A 19,618-nucleotide genomic window follows, 5' to 3' on the forward strand; every position below is an offset into this window, starting at 1 on the left:
CACTGTCAATTACATCTAACCACACCTCACCAACACAGTCCTAAGCTGAGTTTTTGAGTGTTACATTCTTAATAACGCAACCACATCCTGGTTTTAAGTCTACCTTTTAATTCATATTAAAGTGTAAAACCACATGCCTTGAACAATAAACCACTTCAACTCCAACAATAATTAAGTCATACTTGAAATATGCTTAATGTAATGAACTTAATTAAGTACATTTCTTTCTTGTAATTTGGCTAATTTCACCAAAATAGTTCTGTTTTTTCATTAAGCACAGTGCATCATTTTATGAATGGACTCATACACTTACAACTTATTGAATTTTCCCAAACATGTTTTATGAAAAATACTGGAGAGTGCAACTATACCTAGGTACAGTATACACTATACACAATTATAGTTTAAGCTGTTTCTGTCATATTAGCTTTCTACAGAATATTTGTTTTTTATTTCTAAATCATGTAAGAATCCCCCAGAAAGATCAAATAAATCAATGGAAAACAATTACTCTTGGCTGAACTGTTCATAATTCTCAGACATACTATCACTCCAGTGGAAATAGAAACACCAATTGTATTTTCAGGTAAATGTTAAATGCTTCTATACTGCAAACGTTCCTTCATGATTGGTCAAACATCCCATCTGCTAGATTTCCTTCCACAGAAAAAAAAGTCTAGCTCAGTGTGTGATTTGCTATGCTCTGTGAAGTCAAGTACCCCTGGCTCATGTGTTTCTGTGGCTGTGCGTGAGCTCCATTTAAACATGCCTCTAACAGACTTGGATCACTGGATTCCAAAATGACACGAGAGGCACCAACAGAACGCCCTCTCCAACACCATCACAGATATGGTGTGAAATCAAGAGGAAAATAAGGTCATGGCTATATAACTGGCCACGTTGTCTCTTCATATAAGAAATAAGAATAAGAATGTTCATCTTTCAGTAAGTGAACGGTAACTGAGGCAGGGGATGGATCGGCCAAACTTTTGTACAACACAGCGGGGTGCCTGAACAAATCGGCCTCTGAAGTGTGGAAATCTACGGCACAAATGAATAGTGTTAATCTGGTGGGATGAGTGCTGCACACTTGCGGAAAGAAGGTGCTGTGAAATCTTGTTTGTTACCCTTTGCTCTCTCTCTCTCTGACTCTAGAACCACCCCTCTCTAATACTCTGTCCTCACTCTACGCTGTCTTCTCTATCAGCACGTATTCCTTCATCTTCACCCTCCTACTTATTTCTCTCACTCTGTCTGTATCACTTCATCTGTCCCTTTTCTCTCTTCTCCGCTCATTTTTTGTTTTGTTTTGAGTGTTTAGAGCCTGAAATTAAACAGGCAGTATCTCAGCAGGAGGCTGCCGGTGGTGTTGAAATCTGCCGAACTTCCTCCCACAATCTCCTCCCTGCTCCCACCTTCTCCTCCCTCCAGTCATCCACAATTTACACAGCTCACTGAAATGTTAATCCACCATGATTCCGTATGCAACATTCATACGACCCCCTACCAAGAACAGAGGAGATGGCTTTCGCATGAGTTCTAGTACATGTTCAAATCCATTGTTGGGTGTTGGATGTAATCTTCTTGGAGCAGATTTGATACTTACAATGCACACCCATGTGTTCATCCGCCAGGCCTTATTTGTACTGATTTATTTTACATTAAGTATGCTGAGTCGTTGCATAAAAAACACACTCTATGATTTATACTCAAAAGGATTTTCTGTGCAGAATCTTTTTTTTTTTCCTTCTTCTTCAGAATTTTCTCTTCTGTTTTATAGGAAATATTTCTGTGTCAAAAACTAGTGTTGAAACACGGAGGGATGATAGATTGCCCAGTGTCAAACAAGCTACGGGTTCTATTAAAGGCTTTGCGCTGGTGGTGGAGTTACTCTCCGGTAACAGCAGGTTACATTCCAGCACATAGTGTTGTTATACTTCAGGCAAAATCCTGTCATGTTCTCAGCGGAAAGGGCAAACAAAAAGGTAAGTGGGAATTTGTGGCGAGACAAAGAACATGTTTATTTGGCTCAGTTGCAACGTGGGGGGGAATCTATGTACATGAACTGTATAAGGCTAAAAGAAAATGCATCAGACTTAAAATTGCATTGTTTTAAGCAGCAACCTCTTATTACAAAAAAATTTAATTTGAGGGACTGCATGAAAGATTTCGAGGGAAAAGAACACAGCCCTCCTTAGCGTTTTTAATATCTTTTTTTGGATCCTCCCTCTGACATATAGAAATGTCAAATCCCCCCCTGCTATATTCTAAAAATATCTTTTATCTCTCTTAATGCTAAAGGCCTATAACAGCTACCAAATCAGTGGACTGGCCCATACGCCTAATGGAATGAGCACTGCAATATTTTTGCCCCCAAAATTAGACTATATAAAATAAAATATACTTATAATTCTGGGATTAGAAAAGAAATCAGTCCTTAAATGCTATCTTTGTTATAGTCATGAAACTCTTTGTGTGTAATTGCTTAGTCTCACTTTCACCTCCGTAACTCCGGATAGATTTCTGAGGACTATGGTTAACTGCTCCTCAGGTTTCTGCCAGGGGAATCCAGACAGCTGTCTGTCCCATCTGAGTTTTTTGTTGCACAACTAAAACAACTTTTAGACGTAAAATTTGCCATCAAGACGAGTTTCTTCCCAAGGCTATTTTGCATGGCACTGTTGCTCCGTCCGGCGCTTCGCAACGCCCAAGAATATTGGGACTGATCCTTCTACATAGAGCAACTGCAGTTCCATGAGCCATCTAATGGTCTTTGCTATTGGTCAAGCCCTGATGATGACCCACTTCAGCCAACCCTTGAGTTCCACTCCTTATGAATGGATGAAATGAGGCTTAAACTGCCTGTCTATGTCTAAAAGGTGGCATTTTTATGCTTCCACTGTTGACAAGAGGGTGCACGGATCTCAGACCAGGTGTACTGATTATTAAGATTATTAGATTTTTAGAAGATCATTACATTTTGTGGAATCCAAGACTGCATTGGGTCACATTGACCCATTTCAAAGTGTTTTATTTCAGAAATATGGATTTCTTTCAACCAAATTGGCCACATATAACATGGATGATTCCATACAACATTCTTCAGGTACAATTAATGATTACTTTCATTGAATTTTTGGGGTGTTTTATTTAATCTTATTGCATTTCAATTATTTTTTTAATGGTTTCAAAACAGTATCCGGACTAAACGTTGACATGTACCCATCTGTGATCCACTCAACATCCTCTGATCTTAAAAAAATTAATAATGTCTGCCTTTTTTAACTAAAAACCTATGTATAATTTGATATAAATGAGGTTTTTTGACCATGAATTATGCAAGTTTTCCAGATCAGGTAGCGGATCTGTAGTTCGAATGAGACATATAGTGAGACATTACGCCAGCGGTAATGGACAATTCTAACCTGTAGGGGGACCGAAGCGGAAAAGTTCTTTAGAGTTGCTTTAAAGGAGCCTTCCTGGTTTGTCTCAAATCAAAGAAATGTTCCTGAGACAGGCCCTAGCCTTTAGTTTTCCCACTCAGCTGCCAGATCACAAGGCTCAGATTCATCTGGTGGATTCAAGCCTCCTGCATAAAAAAAGGGACATTTCTTTCACCTATGTTTTGGCTGACAAAAGTAAAAAAAAGTTGTAAAAGTGTGTATTTCTGTACTGGCCTGTGACCAAACCACTCATGGCACTGATGTGGTTTGTGAGACGATTCCTCAATTTTCCCTCCTGCAGCACCCCAACATGAAGGGAAAGTCCTCCAAGGATTACCCAGCAGGTCTTATGAAAGCCAGACTGCTGACTGTCAGTCGTCTCTAATGCTCAGATAAAGACATAAAACTAAAAAGAAGAGCACAAGGTTTTATTAGTGCACTATACATTTCTAAAGAAGAGAGAGAAGGGTAAAAGGTGTACAAAAAACAGTGTTTTAAGTTACGTTGATGGTGAATTTGTAATATTTTTGTGTTATTTTAAATAACTATCTGCTTAGTATTAGTGGTGGATGCAATTTTTGGTGAAGGGGACTGCAGTGCTGTGCTTAGTCACACTAAATCTCAGGCATTAATGTAACAGAGGCTTAAAAAGCAATTATTGGTCTTGAATATTGGTAGTAATAGTTAACAGGGTAAAAGGGGACTGTGGTCTTAATGTCAGTAGTAAAAGCCCCCATTAAACATTGAGCACATTTGAATCATTGCTAGCAGTTATAAAACTATTTCTTTTTAAATATTATTAGTGTATGTATGTGTTTGGAGGAAGTTAAATGGTGGAAAATGTATTTTACAAAAAAGGGTTTCTTATTAAGGTAGAACATTTGAGTTGATAAAGCATGTATGTGTTTTCTTTATGTGGTTCAAAATCTCAAAACTGAAGTTTGAATATTCATGAAACCACACTACAAACCCTGAATGTTAAACTTAATGTTGCGTTGTTGCAAATCGTTTTCCCAACACAACAGAGACACAAAAACAGACAGGTGTTCACGGTTTGCAAATATTCTCTTTGTCAGTACTGTCAAGGTGTTAAGGAGGATCCTCTGGTAAAGCACGTTAAAAGGTACTGTGGCCAGGCTGACCATAAGCGGACAAAAACATCCACTACAAAGATCTATATCAGGTCAGAGGACGGCAGCCGGCAGCTTTTACATCACTTTCTTCCATTTTACAATGTATGCCAAGGTTTTAAAGAGATCAAATTAACACGTGGTCTGTGCAGAAGATTAAACAGCACCAACTTCTGAAGAAACTGGAAGCAGGATACTGACGAATGAAGGAAGGCCCTCTGACCGGTGGAAGAGGAGTGGATGCTGAGAAATGAAGCGGTCCACTAAGGCTACATCCATACTGCTACGTTTTCATTTTAAAACAGCTTTTAAAAAACGTTTCCATACTAACATGCCTGAAAAAACTCGCATTACGGACAATTTATGTACACTCACGTTCATGTGCGTGCCAGTAAGGCTGATAACGCTGCTGGACACGGGAAAATGTCACAAATCGCTGAAAAGATAGCTAGTCTCAGGCACATGTGGAAGTACTGGCTAGCATCAAAAACAAGGTGAGAAACGGCTGTAATTTATTATCTGTGTTGAATTAACCACTGGTAGTTAAGGCTGACGTTTGTTGGGAAAGGGTCACGTGATAGAACACATCGTGACTGATAAGACCCTTAAATCAGATAAGACCTTTATAACGAAAACGTAGTAGTGTGGATGTAGCCTAAGAGGATCCCCACAAAAAAAGAGAATGGAAATCAAAGTAATTCTGTGGGGGAGTCCAACAAAGTGGCCGAAAAGGAAGCGGGAAGATGTCTCCTGAAAAGACATTTGGTGTTAAATCAACTCCCTGTTTTGCGGACTTAGGTTTGAAGACTGAAGATATCCAAACACATCTGATCTTTGCTGATCCTCGGACAGTACTGTACTTAAAGCAAAAAGGAGAAAAACTAAACAGAACCTCATAACAAAAGGAAGTCCATATGTTCAGGAGAAAAAGTGGATACAGAAGGACAGAGAAGGCACAGCGTAGATGGGGTGGAGACAAATAATAGAACCTTTACTGTGACCTAATGTAAAATGGATAACAAACAAAGAACCGATGCCCATGCGTTCTGTTCCGGGACATACAGATATATTTTCATTCAATCAATCAATATTTTTTTTGGTCACATGAAATTCCAGTGGAATTCATTCATTGGCAGAATGTGGCCATCAGGTGGGCACCCAGAAAAAAAAAGTAGACCGTTGAATGGCTCCGACACTCCAGGTTCCAGTATAACTGGCTGAAGCCGCCTCCAGTGCAATCTTTTCTCTTTGTTCCCAGCCATTTTTACGCCCACGTGTTATATAGAGAGAGTGTAGAATGTGTATGTAACACAAAGGTGAATATAGAGCGATGTGTGTGCTGCAGTGTTTGTGAGTTGTGTAATGTGTGTGTTTGTGTGAACACAGTACACTACAAGGAGGTAGAGAACTTTGTGTGCCGTCATCACGTGTTTCTGCTCGTTTCTGGCCCTAAAAGTGCTTTGATTCCTCTCTTCTCTATTATCTGATGTGTTTTTTAACGAGTTGCTCTTACGGAACTCTAACGGCCGCTGCCCAGCGTCTCCACTGACAACCAGGTGAGAGCAACAACTCCATTTTGTTTTTTCATTTAGAAGTGTTGCGTCAAGCAGAGAAAGCTTCAAGAGAATGATGAAAAACACATTAGTTCTCTCTAATTAGCCAGACATGATGGCGTTCAAACACAAGGCGTTCACGCTTGAGAAACCAATCAATTCAGTCAATAACCCACATTCCATGTCATTTAGAAAAACACTGAAATAATATTGAAACAGAAAAGTACACGTCTGAATTAGTGCTCCTTTGTCACAGCTGACTAAGTTCTTCACATCAAAACATGTGTGCAAAGTTGACTCCTAACTTAAGCAGCTGTTGTTAATTTTCAAGTAGGAGCTGTGCCTCGAAAAACAGAATGAATGTGTGAGAATAAAGATGTCGACACAAAGCCTGATGCAAGTGCCTTTGCTATTTTAAGACCATCCAGCGCCCACGCCATTTAAATAGCAAGTGCACCTGCGCCCATGGGCGAGTTAGTCTTACAGGGATGTGCGATCTGGTGAATTTGTGGTGTATGGTGTATCTTGAGGCAGTGGGAACTGGTCGCGCCATTGACCAACAAAAAACAATCAATAGTGCAGCATTTCATTATTATTTTAAAAGTACATTAGTCAAATGTGCCCAAGGCTTATTCAGTGTGTGCACACTATGCTGGTTACGCACACACACACACACACACACACACACACACACACACACACACACACACACACACACACACACAGGGAAGTGCATCAGCTCACAAAACAAGCAAAAGATTACGCTTAAAAATATGGCGGTGCAAAACCTCCATCATAATAGCAATGCGCCAAGGTACAAATGCCCCTGGCTTTTAAAGGAAATGGGAGATGACTTGGATTGGTGTATTGCATGTTATGCTCAAAACACACCTATGAATCACTAAGTACAACCCTTTTCAACCATGCACCCGGCGCACGGACCGTTTTTTCTGCCGTCAAACTAATAAACATGGATTTGGAGGCGCCCTAAACGCAGCTGTGCCATGCGCTTCACGCATAGGGCCCTCAGAATCTACAGCCCTGCTAGCAGATTAAGCACATTGAGCTAAATGTTAAAATTGAAATCCTAACAATGACAATTCTAACACGCTGATGTAAAGCAGGTATAATGTTTAGCATGTTCACCAGCTGAGATTTGCCTGTATGCATGCTAACATTTGCTAATAAGCACAAAGTAAAGCTAAGGGTTAATGGTCGTTTGTCATGTAAACCAAAATATTGGACACATGTTATGGCAATCCATCCAGTAGTTGTTGAGACATTTCAGTCTGGACTAAAGTGGCGGATCGACCAACCATCCCTAGAGCGACGTTGCTAGCATGCTTTAAAAGTATGGTGACCAAATTAACCCTGAAGTGTACACAACATGCACATGCTTATATGCACGTACATAGGTGTTTTATCAGGATGGGACCAAATTATTTCATCGCTTAGCACACCCACGAGCACACATTTCAGCACCATGGACAGTCCACACGAAAATATATGGTTTATTAAGCTGTAGAATTAATATTATAAATAAAAAACACAAGGCGTATATTGCTAAACAATTAGATCCACGCTAGCTTGAACAGATGGTCAGATATCAAACTTGACGTAACTTGATTTATTAATTTGTTATTATGGATGCATAAAAGGGTTTGAGTGGAAGGGGGATTTATGGTACAAAGCATGGAAGTTTCAGGTTCGATTAAAAAGCTTCCGATAGGCCTAAAATCGCAAGGAAGACCGTGATGAAATGGTGCATTACTTTACTTCTATGCAAAACTAAAAGTATGCCTCTCCACTGTAATGATCTTGAGATATTGAATATGACGTGATGTCAACCCCGATGTTTTGTATCTGCATTTCCACTGCGCATGACTGAAAATGTGTAATCCTGCAGTGTGAGTAGAACGCAGCAGTTCTGTTGCCAGGTACAATACAAAGGAAGTGCAAAACCTTTTAGAGAAAAACATCTTTTTCCTATGGCATGACAGTGAACCAATAACCGCACTGACAAGTTCTGTTGGAAAGAACCGCAAGTGTCATAGCGCCAGCCCTTTGACACATTGATTAACACATACAGACAGATCAGTATTAAATTCAGACGTGTGGTTCTTTGTGTGCTTCTATACTGGGTTAAGTAATATTGAGTGGGACTGGACATGATAAACATCTGTGTGAGCGCTGAAAACAAATAGCCCATAATAATAGATTATTATTTTAATTGTGGGAAAAGCCCGGGACAATTTAGTGTCACAGATATCTGTCTGGACTCGGAATCTGATCTGGGTACCGTTCTAAAAAAGTGATCTAGGGAAGGATTAAAACAGACTCACATTAACATAACTCAAACATAATTCAAGGCCCCATTGCAGCTGTCAGACCGGGAGATTAGCATTGGAAATGTATGCAATCTGTTGAGAAATCAAGTGTCAGACTAGATGCAGCACTTTTAGCCCAACAGTTCCAAAATGTTTGCACTACACAGCAGTCAAGTAGCTGCCTCACACTCATAACAAATCTTGAGGTTTTATCCTCTGCTGCCAGATTTGTCTGAGTAAAGCTTGTTCCACTGTAATAAAGTGGATGAGACATACTGTACCAACAAGGTATCACAAAGGATTTATTTTGACATTACAGCCACCCAAATTAAAAATTAGTGTGGCGGTATTTTGAAGTGAATGCATTCCCTTCCAGTCCTATTTATATTTATATTTATAGAGATACACCTGTCAACACACTGGAGGACAGATTTCCTTTGGCTTCTGAGTTTAGTAAAAAAATTGACAAGAGAGTGTTTAAAAGTAATAACACATAAGTTCACATTTAATCAGCAATGTTCCTTTCTGAAGTCAGTCTCACAATACATTTTTTAAATGAGAAATATAATTTTCGCAGTTTCAATTCAAGTGAGCCAGCGCTACAGAGTATTCCCATATACTAAAGAAATAACTGAGGTGGAACAAATTCAACAAATCAAACTTAACAATATAAAATATGGCTTCAGTGGTATGGGTGCTGAAGGCAATTACTGACTGACTTCACTGTTCCGACTGTGCTTTCAGACGTCTGAATTGTTGCCCACAGTTTTGTCAATGATTAAAAAAGTCTGAGCTGTTGCATTAGGCAATGTCAGCAAAATGGAAAGAACAGGAACACCTCTTATTTGACTTTGATCCATTTACTGTATGAGTTATATCCTTATGGCTTAAAATTGCTATTTTTTTATATCATGTTACATATTGGTAGTGGTCTACTGAAAAGCAAGATACAAAAACAAACTCCTTTAAATTAGATAACTTGATTGTTTGTTTGTTGTAGTGTTAATTTAGGCATTTATTTAAATGAAAATGGCAGCAATTCTAGCATTGCAGCCATTTTGCCGCACTGCCTTTTTGCTACAAATCCTGTAATGTTAAGTTGTCCCTTTGATGGATGTGTAAGTTAACATATATCAACAGTAATGTCACAGCTGCTACACTACCACAATTTTACTTAAGGTAACTACCTTCTCCCTGTGAGAAAATGCTAGAAACATGACAAAATTAAACAGAGCAGAATCTATTCTGACAAGCTAACTAGGCTAGGTAGCTAGCTTTCAAATGTTAGGAGAGAGAGCGTGAGAAGCTAGCTGGCTATTAAATACAGCGTTTGTGTTTGCTTGGCAGGTGACATGTCAAACAGTAATACTGTGACAATAGGCAACAATGATAGTGTACCAAATCAGGCGACACGCTCTTAGCGTTAGACCAGAGAAACTGGGATTCAAAGCTTTTATAACAAAAAGTTGCATCTGAGTTTTAAGTAGATGTACGGTTTACAGAAAATGTACATCTACTGCAGTTTCAAGACTCAGAAACTCTTTTTTGAGTTAATGAACCTGTTTGTTGTCAGCCCCCTAAAAGTCCTGCAAGGTATTTTCCCCCCTTTTTTAAGAACTGGCTGAAGGAAAATGGTCAGTGCCGTTGGGCTCTAAACGGAGTGCAGTGTGTCGTCCACTGGACAGAAGAACTTTAAATAGCTGACTCCAGCACAAGGACAAACACTCCATGAACCTTGGCCACGAGGCTAACATGTGCTAAGCCACACTCACCATTTAGCTGGTCATACTGTGCTATTCTGTTCTTGCCACGTCCAACCACTATATTTAATTTAAGTCTTATCTATCCTAAAATACTGTTCTCTACAATGTATAACCATGTTATGTTACAATAAATTAATTGTAAAACTCTCTACAACAAAATGAAATGCAAGCAGTTAAACGTTTCTATGAAATTCAAAAGGAGATTAATCACTTTATTCAGTACTGCTAACAAGGCAGCTAGAGTAACAAGCTCTCCAAAGGCTGGGGGGGAATGAAATGAGGAGTAGGAAGCAAGGTAAGAAAAGAGCAGAAATAGCTGGAGAGGAGAGTGTCATTTGGAGTCTAGTCTGGCACAATGGAATTACACTACTACAATTATCTAAGTAAAGTTTGTGAAATCCAATAAATAATAAACTTTTCTCATTACAAACAATAACATAAGATGGAAATCATATAAGAAACGTTTTAGCCATCTATTGTGTTAGCTATCTATTGTGTTAGCTCTCGATTGTTTTATTGCTAACGTTAGCTCTAAACGCCATTCCAGTGACAGCCTTTGTTGTGTTTGATTGCTAGCTTGTAGCAAGCAGTGAGTGAACTTCGTTAAGTAGGTCTAATTTTAATGTATTGACATTACAGAAGTCTCTTGTAAGCATCTTGTATGCTACTTCTCGCAAAGTGACGCATGCGCAACTCACATCTTTACTTGTCGCAAAGAGACGCATGTGCGACTCAAATCGGCACTCAACCCACATCGGCCCCTGACACACGCTACAAAAAAAGAGTTTTGCTCAGCCTTTTGAAGGCTGCTGTAGATAAGTTATCTTTAGTCTATATTTACTTCACAGTGGAGCGGGAATATGTGAAGGAATGTTAACTTGATAACCACATACTGTCTCACGAAGCTGCTCGCTTGCCTCTAATGGCTCCACTAGCCTGGTAGAAAAGTAAACTGGCTGTTAAAACATCTGGATTTGAATACAAATACCGACAGTCAAAGAGCAGTTTGTGTGTTTGCTGTCGACAGCTGTTGTTGATTTGTATTTTCTGCTTGCATGTTTTTCCCCATGGGAAAACTAAAGCAGTCAACCATCTAACGCAGCTCAGATCAAATAAGCACACAGCACAGACCTCCTCACCTGCTGGCTGCTTTGGTGTGCTTTGGCCTAACTCGTCTGCAGTTTGTCAGCTTTGGCAGAAGGACACGCATTTCTCTAAACAATTGAGGGGTAAAATGTCCTTAACTGATGATGGCAAATAATCTAAGAGTCACCCTGTGTGCGCTGGCTACATAGCCAACATTTCATTGAGCATTACATGCACACATGCACTGCAACCCTCAACACATTACCCAAAGAAGATGAGAGTGAGAAGACAAACTTGACAAGAGAATGTGCGGTCCTCCACGTGAATTCTAAAGGTCCCATGACAGGAGAGGAGGGGTAGGGGGGGGGGGGGGGGGGGGGGGGGGGGGGGGGGGGGGGGGGGGGGGGGGGGCATAGACAGGCTTGTGTGAAAAAGGACAACTCCGGACTATGTCCAGATATTCAGGGCCGGACGTTTTTTTCATATGTAAATTTTTTATGTTGAAATAAAGAACTTGGGTTGGTTTGGCTTCATTCAAGACAGAAAGCAAAAGCAAACAGGTGGATTACAGTAATGTCGCACCAGCAGAGATTCGAGTAAGACCTGCCCCAAGTTAAAGACCTCTCCAGGCCAAAGTTGCAGACGCAACCAACATGCAGGTGGATACTTTTCTCAACAGAAGACACATACCTGTTAGGGTCTGTTCTGATTATATGCTATCTTTACGTGCCGGCTCTACTTTTGCTAATCTAGCTTGCGTCACTAAAGCATGAAATTCACCTGTAAATATACCTATGTAAGTGCCTATATGAATTGACAGTACACATGATTATCAAAATGAATAATACATTGTATACCCTGAAGTGTGTGAAGCAGGAGAATGAAAGCTATGGCTTTCTTTCCACTAATGTACACAATTAAGGTTAGATAAAATGGTGTGCTGCATACAGTCATTAAAATAAGTAAGATAGAGCCACAGGTGGCCTACATGTATTTTTACTACATAAATCACATAGTGCTGTAATCATGTATAAAATATGTATTGTGAAACACAAACAATAACAAGGCAAGAAGACACACGGTAATTAGAATGTTGCGGCTGAAAAGTGAAAAGTAGCTCCACTTCTAAAACACTTCCAGTGGTCATCTGAGCCAGAATGCACTGCAGTGGGGTAACACCTACAACTCTCAATAAAAGCTCAGCTGTTCTGCAAAACTAAATATTGGAAAGGCAACACAAAATTCAACCTTAAGTTGCATAATCACACCATACTTAAAGGTCCCATGGCATATCAAATTTCACTTTCTGAGTTTTTTACATTAATACGCGTTCCCCCAGCCTGCCTATGGTCCCTCAGTGGCTAGAGATGGCGATAGGTATCCCTGGGTATTCTGCTCTGCCTTTGAGGAAATGAAAGCTCAGATGGGCCAATCTGGAGTCTTGCTCCTTATGAGGTCATAAGGGGCAAGGTTACCTCCCCCTTCTCTGCTTTGCCTGCCTAGAGAATTTGGCTCATCCATGAGAGAGAGAGACATCATGGCTTTCAAACGAGCAAAGTGGCAGTTGGTCATTCACACCCCCATCTCCCCACCCCACTTCTTTAGCAAATACTAAGGAAAGCTCATTGTGGGACTGGCTCTAGCGGTTGTAATTCTGCACCAAGGCTGAATTTTGGTAAAGAGACTTCAGATGCAGTATTAGGGGACCACTAAGGCCTATATGAAAGCATCCAAGGAGCACCATGTCATGGGACCTTTAAATGAACCTTAAACAAAAAAAAATAATAAAGATACAAAACAAAAATAATCACAGTACAGCATGCTTTACGGTTAAACAATAGACTGTATATAACTGGCCTCAATTCTTTCTGTGGCTCTCTCTTTTTAACACACACACACACACACACAGGCAACTTGCCAGGTAGCACATTGTCACAGTGTGAGTTTTTATGGTGCTAAAGGCGATGCAAGACGGCACTCTTTAAACTGTCGTTTGTCATCAGACAAGTCACAACTGTATCAAAGCCGGTAAGATCCAACGCTCCCTTAAACACAAGCAAGCATGCATATAGTCAAACACTCACATCTGAGCACACAAACTTTAACAGATGCACATACATGCAATGGGTCCACACACTGTTAAACCCTGGTTAACGTGACTGTACAGGAACACAGTGATAAGGTTCTTTGAATCTTTGAGTTTATGAATTTAACCTTAAAGTAATTCAACAAAGGCCAATAAGAGCATTTCCCGTCAGTGTGTGTGTGTGAATGAATCGACTGTTGAGTTGGCAGGATTGAATTGGTTAAGCTACAGAGCAAGAGTAACACACACAAAAATGCACACACGCACACACCAGTTAATTACATATCCTGAGTGTGTCATTGCTAACCACCCACTTTATCGCCACAGAGTCATTTAGGCTTAGGCCAGTGGGGTCGGCTGCTATTTTAGCTAACACAGCAGCTTGGTGGCCTGATACAGGGGGCTACACACATTCACATAGACACACGCATGCACACTACACACCGCAACCTAGGAGGGTTAAGACATTCGTATTGCAGTTTTTAAATTGATGTGGGCCTCAAATGCTACATTTTCCTGCTGGAAGCCACTCTTACCCAATCACCTTGAAAAACAGCCACCACATCATCGAAGGGATGAGAGCAACTTCTACTCTAGGTGCTGTAAATCTAGGTAGCTTATCCAGGTAAAGTGCTACATTGCAAAAAGGGGTTTCTTTTTGGGAAGATTGCAAACGCGTGTGCTCATTTCTCCCTAAAAACAGGGAATTACATTCTCTAAAATACCTGGTCCTAACGTTTTGTGTCTAATGTTTAGCTATACCCCTCACATGAACTCAAATACCTCCTCTTACGTCAAAATTATTTTCAACTGGCGGTTATTTAACTCTATAAAGTTGATATTGGTGCAACAATGTTTTCTATGTTATTTTATTTCAACCATTTATACATAACTTTTAGCTAAGCATTTGGATTGTTAACTATTATAACTCTATAGCCATTACTTTTAGCTAGCCAAACCCTTTACATTTAGCTAACAACTTCAACCACACTAACCCATTATGTTATGCTATTTCAACTTAGTCCATTATAGCTATTTTACCATACATGCACATTTAGCCATTTATTTTAACCACTTAATCCACATATTTGAACCATTTAGCTATTACTTTAATGTAGTCGTGAGTCATCATTACTCAGCTTACCGCTTGCTTAAGCCATTCTGTGAGGAAAATGAATGACAGAACTGCAGCCTTTATGAATGGAGTTCTGGCAATATCATCACTGTAGCAGACAAATAATCCACGGGGGTTATGACAGAGGATAAAACTGTCAAGACCGACGGTGAACATCTGGATTGACTTAAAAAAAGGCAACAGACTCAGTCATCTTTTGAAAGGCACTCGTGAGCAGCTTCGGTGGCAATCTAGAGGATCTTTTATATTGGCAACTAGGTCTGTGCTATGAACTCAGACATTAACGACAGCTTAAAGGAGCACCACGCTAGCAAATGAGACACAAACAGCAGCTCTTAAGTGGTACGCAATTTTCATTGGGCTAAGAAAACAACTTATTGCCAATAGTTGACTTTTAGGGTTTTCCCACTCTAGACAGCACTGTAAATTTATCCTCCGTTTCTCACGAGGTAAAAAGTAAAACGTCCCTGTTCACGACACTAAGTCATCTACCAGGGGGACGTGGGTCTGTCCTTGCATACTGAGCCAATGCAATAGGTGTCAGCTGACGCTGTCAGAACCCTGCTGTACAAATACAGCGATCTCATTGAAATGAATGAGGGGGCTGAGTTTGGTCTGTTTGAGCACGGCCTTACTATGGAGATGGATTCGGACTGACACATGTCTTGGCTACCATGATGCTGTCAGTGGTGATGAGAAGACTTACAGTGGCTGTGATGGGAGCTCTGTCCCCGTTGAGGTTTGTCTGGATGTGATGAGTAATAAGTCAAAGTTAATTTGGGGAGTTCGGCTTTCCTTTCGAGCAAACATATTCCTCACAAGTCTCCTGAGTTTCGAGTCATGCTCTAATTTTGTAAAGTCAAATATAAATATTCACTTCCTGTGCAAATCTTAGTTACTGACAGAGAGAAGCGCTCACCCACTGAAGGTAAAATAGATGGCATGTCAAAGTTCATGACTGATCAGCTTTATTATTCTCTGCATCGTTCTTCATTCAAGTCATCAGACACTCAGATTTAAAAATACGACGGAAGAAATTAAAGGACAGATCAGTTCTGTATTGCAAGAGTTCAGATGAAGTGCATTCTTTAAATAGCCCTCCAATTTAATCTCTGAAGAACACAGTGTTCCACATCTAAGGAGCAGCGAAGGGATGTCTCAGTGGCTGATGCACCCCAATGTTAATTTTACTATTTTTCCCAACTGACTAAAATACAACATGTCCCTTATAGTATTAAAATATTATAAAACCAGTTATTATCATCCAATTTTTCACCCATCAATGAGCAGCTGTGATGACGTCAACTTGTATCAGTGTCTCAACGAGAAAAGCATCTCCTACTCCTCAGTCTTTTTCACATCCCTGGCATGAATTCCACATGGATGCATTTTCCCTGCCAGACTAACTTGTAAATAAAGTGTCAGAGCCAGCATTTAACAGCATGTTAAGAAAAGCAAAAACACCTGCACGGTGACCATGATAATCTCTTAGCTGAGATATGCCGTGCCTGCTGAGTTTCCTAGCTGAAAGATTTTCACGGTCAGCGTGCAGGTGTTCTGATTTATCTTCTCAGCTGGACGAGATACTCAAAAGATTACAATGACAAAGAAATTGCGATTGATAAAGGTCCCATATTGTATAATGTCTATTGTGATTATAAAGCAGATTGAGGTGCAATATAAGTACTGTGAACATATCAAAATGTTCAAGCCACAGAGAAAGGAACACAGCCTATATTTCCTACGGTTGTGATGTCACAACTAGTCGATTTATGGTGGAAAGCGCCGCTACAGTGTTGTTAGAGGCATTCCAGGACATATTGATGGTGCAAAGACTCAGAGAAACTGACCAATCAGAGCAGAGTGGGCTTTTTTTGGGAGGGGGACTTAAAGAGACAAGCGCTAAAACGTAGCATTTGAGACAGAGGGTGATTCCAGGAATATTTAGACAGCCAGTATGGGAAAAAAATAGTTTTTTTTTTTTTTTATAAAACATTAAAGCATGGAACAGCCAACAAAACAGAAATGAAAAGAGCGACGTATTAAGATCACCTGATTTGAGCTAGATTGCACATGTATAATTAGATGGGCATACTGCTGTTGGCGCAAGGCTATTGGCATAACTAAATAGGTAAACTACTCTTCCTGTTGAATTCCTTGCTCTTACTTGTCTCTGCAATGTCACCCTGGGTTGGGAAATCCACCATAACTTCATGAACATATCTATTTAATATGACTCCACTATCTGTAATTTTGTTCTAAATAAATGAAAAATAACTGAGTACCCAATTTACGTGAATGGAGCTTGATGCAGAGTAGTGTAAAGTTAATGAATCCAAGCATTATCTTAGGAGCTGTACAAGTTATCAAAGTATGATTTATGGCTGCCAAAATTGTTGAAGAGTGTTGTTTTCCGGAACAAATTTGCCTACTTCCATGGTTCATGGAGAGGGGAAAGAAGTCCAAAGATGTCAACAACACTTGAAGTATATAGAACAACTTTATTTATTGTAAGACCAACAATACAATAAAGTTGTTCTATATACTAGTGCTCGTGGAGTTTCGACCTCTTTTAAAATTGTTGGTTGTGACAAGAAAAGTATGAACTCTTATGAATCCCACGAAAGGCCTGCAAAAAAGAAAAAAAAAAGAAAAGAAAAAAAAAAGATGAAAACATTTCTTGCTTTGAGGAAAGGCCCAGAATGACTTGAGGAAATAAAACCAATACAAAGAAACGTTGCAGCTTGTGTACATATTTTTTTACCAACTTTAATTATGCGACTTTTAAGCAGCCAGAAATAATTTTCCATCCATCGCACCATATCTCTTTCCCTCCGTTGCCTCGGCACAAACTTGAAATTGAAACTGATTAACATCACAGTTGCCAGTGCCTCCACAGCACATATAAAATCCTCTCCGGAGACATCCGCAATCTGTGTGTTATCCTTCATTGTGACAATAATGCCGTCGCTGTGCAACCCCTCTTTCCAAAAATTGAATCAGGAAATTGATTTCAGACACGGCCTTAAAATTCTGTGAAAATGCCGTGAAGTCTGCCTTGACATTTCTGCCTTAGCGATCCCAGGATGTTGTACCATTTGCCAGTGTGTGAGCCCTTGATGAAAAGGACTCACGCTGGCAAGTGGTGGTTTATAGGCCTGTAAATTGGTGGAGTTAGGAGGGCATTGGGAGGTAAACTGCAAAGGCTGATACTAGAACAGTGATATACTGTACAAATAAATAGCAAACAGCTACAATATGTAGAGAGGAAAACGGCCGTGAGGAAAACACTAAAGGAAAAGTTGATTTAGCTAATACTCGCACTATATCTTTTTAGCTTCAAGGTGTGCTCCAGCTGGTTCTTTGTTGGCACCTCTTCCATCTTTCTTCACAAATTACGTGTGTGTATGCGTGCGCAAATGTGCACAAACGGGCCCCTTCCTGCGACCATTGTTTGTTTTAATGTATTTTTAATTTCCCATGAAGTGACTGGAGTCCTCGGTGACCGCCACTCCATAATTGGCTGCCTGTGTGAACATCAGTCAGCCTAACGAGCGCGAGGGAGCGACTACTGTGGGCAGCGCGCACACACACACACGTGCACGTACAGTACGTGTATGTTCTCTCATTTGCAAATGTATGCAGCCTGGTTCTGGTTTTTGTCTTCTCGTTTCCTTCCCCTCCTCTGAGAACCCCCCCGATACAATTACCTACATGTGGCAAATTAGCACAGCTTTTAGCCGTGGCCTGCTTGCTGCACTGGTTAATGCATGCACAGAAACGGTATCGCATTATTTTCTGCATTTTCATCAAAATAAAGAACTTCCTTCTCAGCTCGCTGGGGAACACATGACTGTAATTTAACATACCTTCAGTTTGACTGCAATCACACATGAAATCTTTAGCCAATATCCTCCATCTGCCACTCATACATGCACACACAGCTCAGAACAGTACACTTTAAGAAAACACATGTAGATACAAACCTTGACGCCTTATTCAAAGCAATTTTGTCATATATAGGATTTATTTACACTTTCTATTTACAGTTTTTTGTTTCAAAATCTTCTCTGTACATTTTTTAAATTCAAGAACCAAGACTCCTGTCACCCACATTCTAGTATTATAAGATTCTTTCTGAGTTCTCAAGAGGCCAAAGGCATTGGGGCCGCCCCCAATGTCTTTTAGGAAATTATTTTCAGCTTTTTTCATAAACGTATTTTAATGTTTGGACACGCAGAGCAAGGAGGAAGAAAAAAAACTACATGAAATGAAAGCAGCTGAAAATGTTACTTAATGATACACTCCTGAAGATGCTTCAAAAAATGTAGAAGCTTGTTTGTGTGTGTCTGTGTGTCTGTGTGTGTGTGTGTGAGTGTGCTAATAGAAAATGGGTTCCAGCCAGATAAAACCTAGGCCTTCATCACCATGGAGACGTGTGTGTGTGGAGAAGACCGGGTTACAGGCAGGCAAATTTGAGATTGGCAGCATGTGAATGGGCCTTTGTTTATTAAACCATCTCTTTTCACAAACTAGGCAAGTCTACAAGTCTGCTTCCTTTGCCCATGACTTACACAAGTGCGCACACACACATTCACAGAAAGCACAGTTGCTGTCAACCTCCCACATTATTAGTTGTGTCAGGCATCCCCTATTTTTTTGGGATTTTTTGATAACTTGAAACCGCACCAACTAATGTAGTTAGCTAATGATGTGAAGGAAACTCTAGGTTACTACTGTACGTGGTAAACAAGAGTTCCTTATACTTTTACCTCTTGTGTTTTTGGTTTTGGAAAGTCTTTTATATAAAAACAAAAACAAAAAAACCACCTCACTACATCCTTATGCGTACCGCTTCAACATGTGGTGAAGTCCAAATCTCGACAGGCGTGCTGTTTATAGTTCCGGTCGATGTTCAGGGGGGAGGGGTAAAGCCAAGCATCATTTGCCGAGTTTGAACTTTTAAAAAGGCCCAGAGTGTTACGATATTAAACAGTTCATGTTGTTGGCTAACACACCCCAAAAAATAGATGTGCACGAACAAAAGGATAGTTTCTGTCTTTTCCCGGCAAATGCAAAATGTGATACTATTGCT

The 19,618-nt window shown here is 40.1% G+C and overlaps 1 long non-coding RNA gene across 1 annotated transcript; it reads right to left on the reverse strand.

Moving 5' to 3' along the window:
- Positions 1-18,521: 18,521 nt before the first annotated feature.
- LOC117938759 lies at positions 18,522-19,070 on the reverse strand. The gene is made up of 2 exons (XR_004655475.1): positions 18,960-19,070; positions 18,522-18,880 (listed from the first exon to the last, which is right to left on the reverse strand). It is a non-coding gene; the product is annotated as an uncharacterized LOC117938759 (long non-coding RNA).
- Between the last annotated feature and the right edge of the window lie 548 nt (positions 19,071-19,618).

Source organism: Etheostoma cragini, chromosome 23, assembly GCF_013103735.1.
Source record: "Etheostoma cragini isolate CJK2018 chromosome 23, CSU_Ecrag_1.0, whole genome shotgun sequence".
Taxonomy (NCBI): domain Eukaryota; kingdom Metazoa; phylum Chordata; class Actinopteri; order Perciformes; family Percidae; genus Etheostoma; species Etheostoma cragini.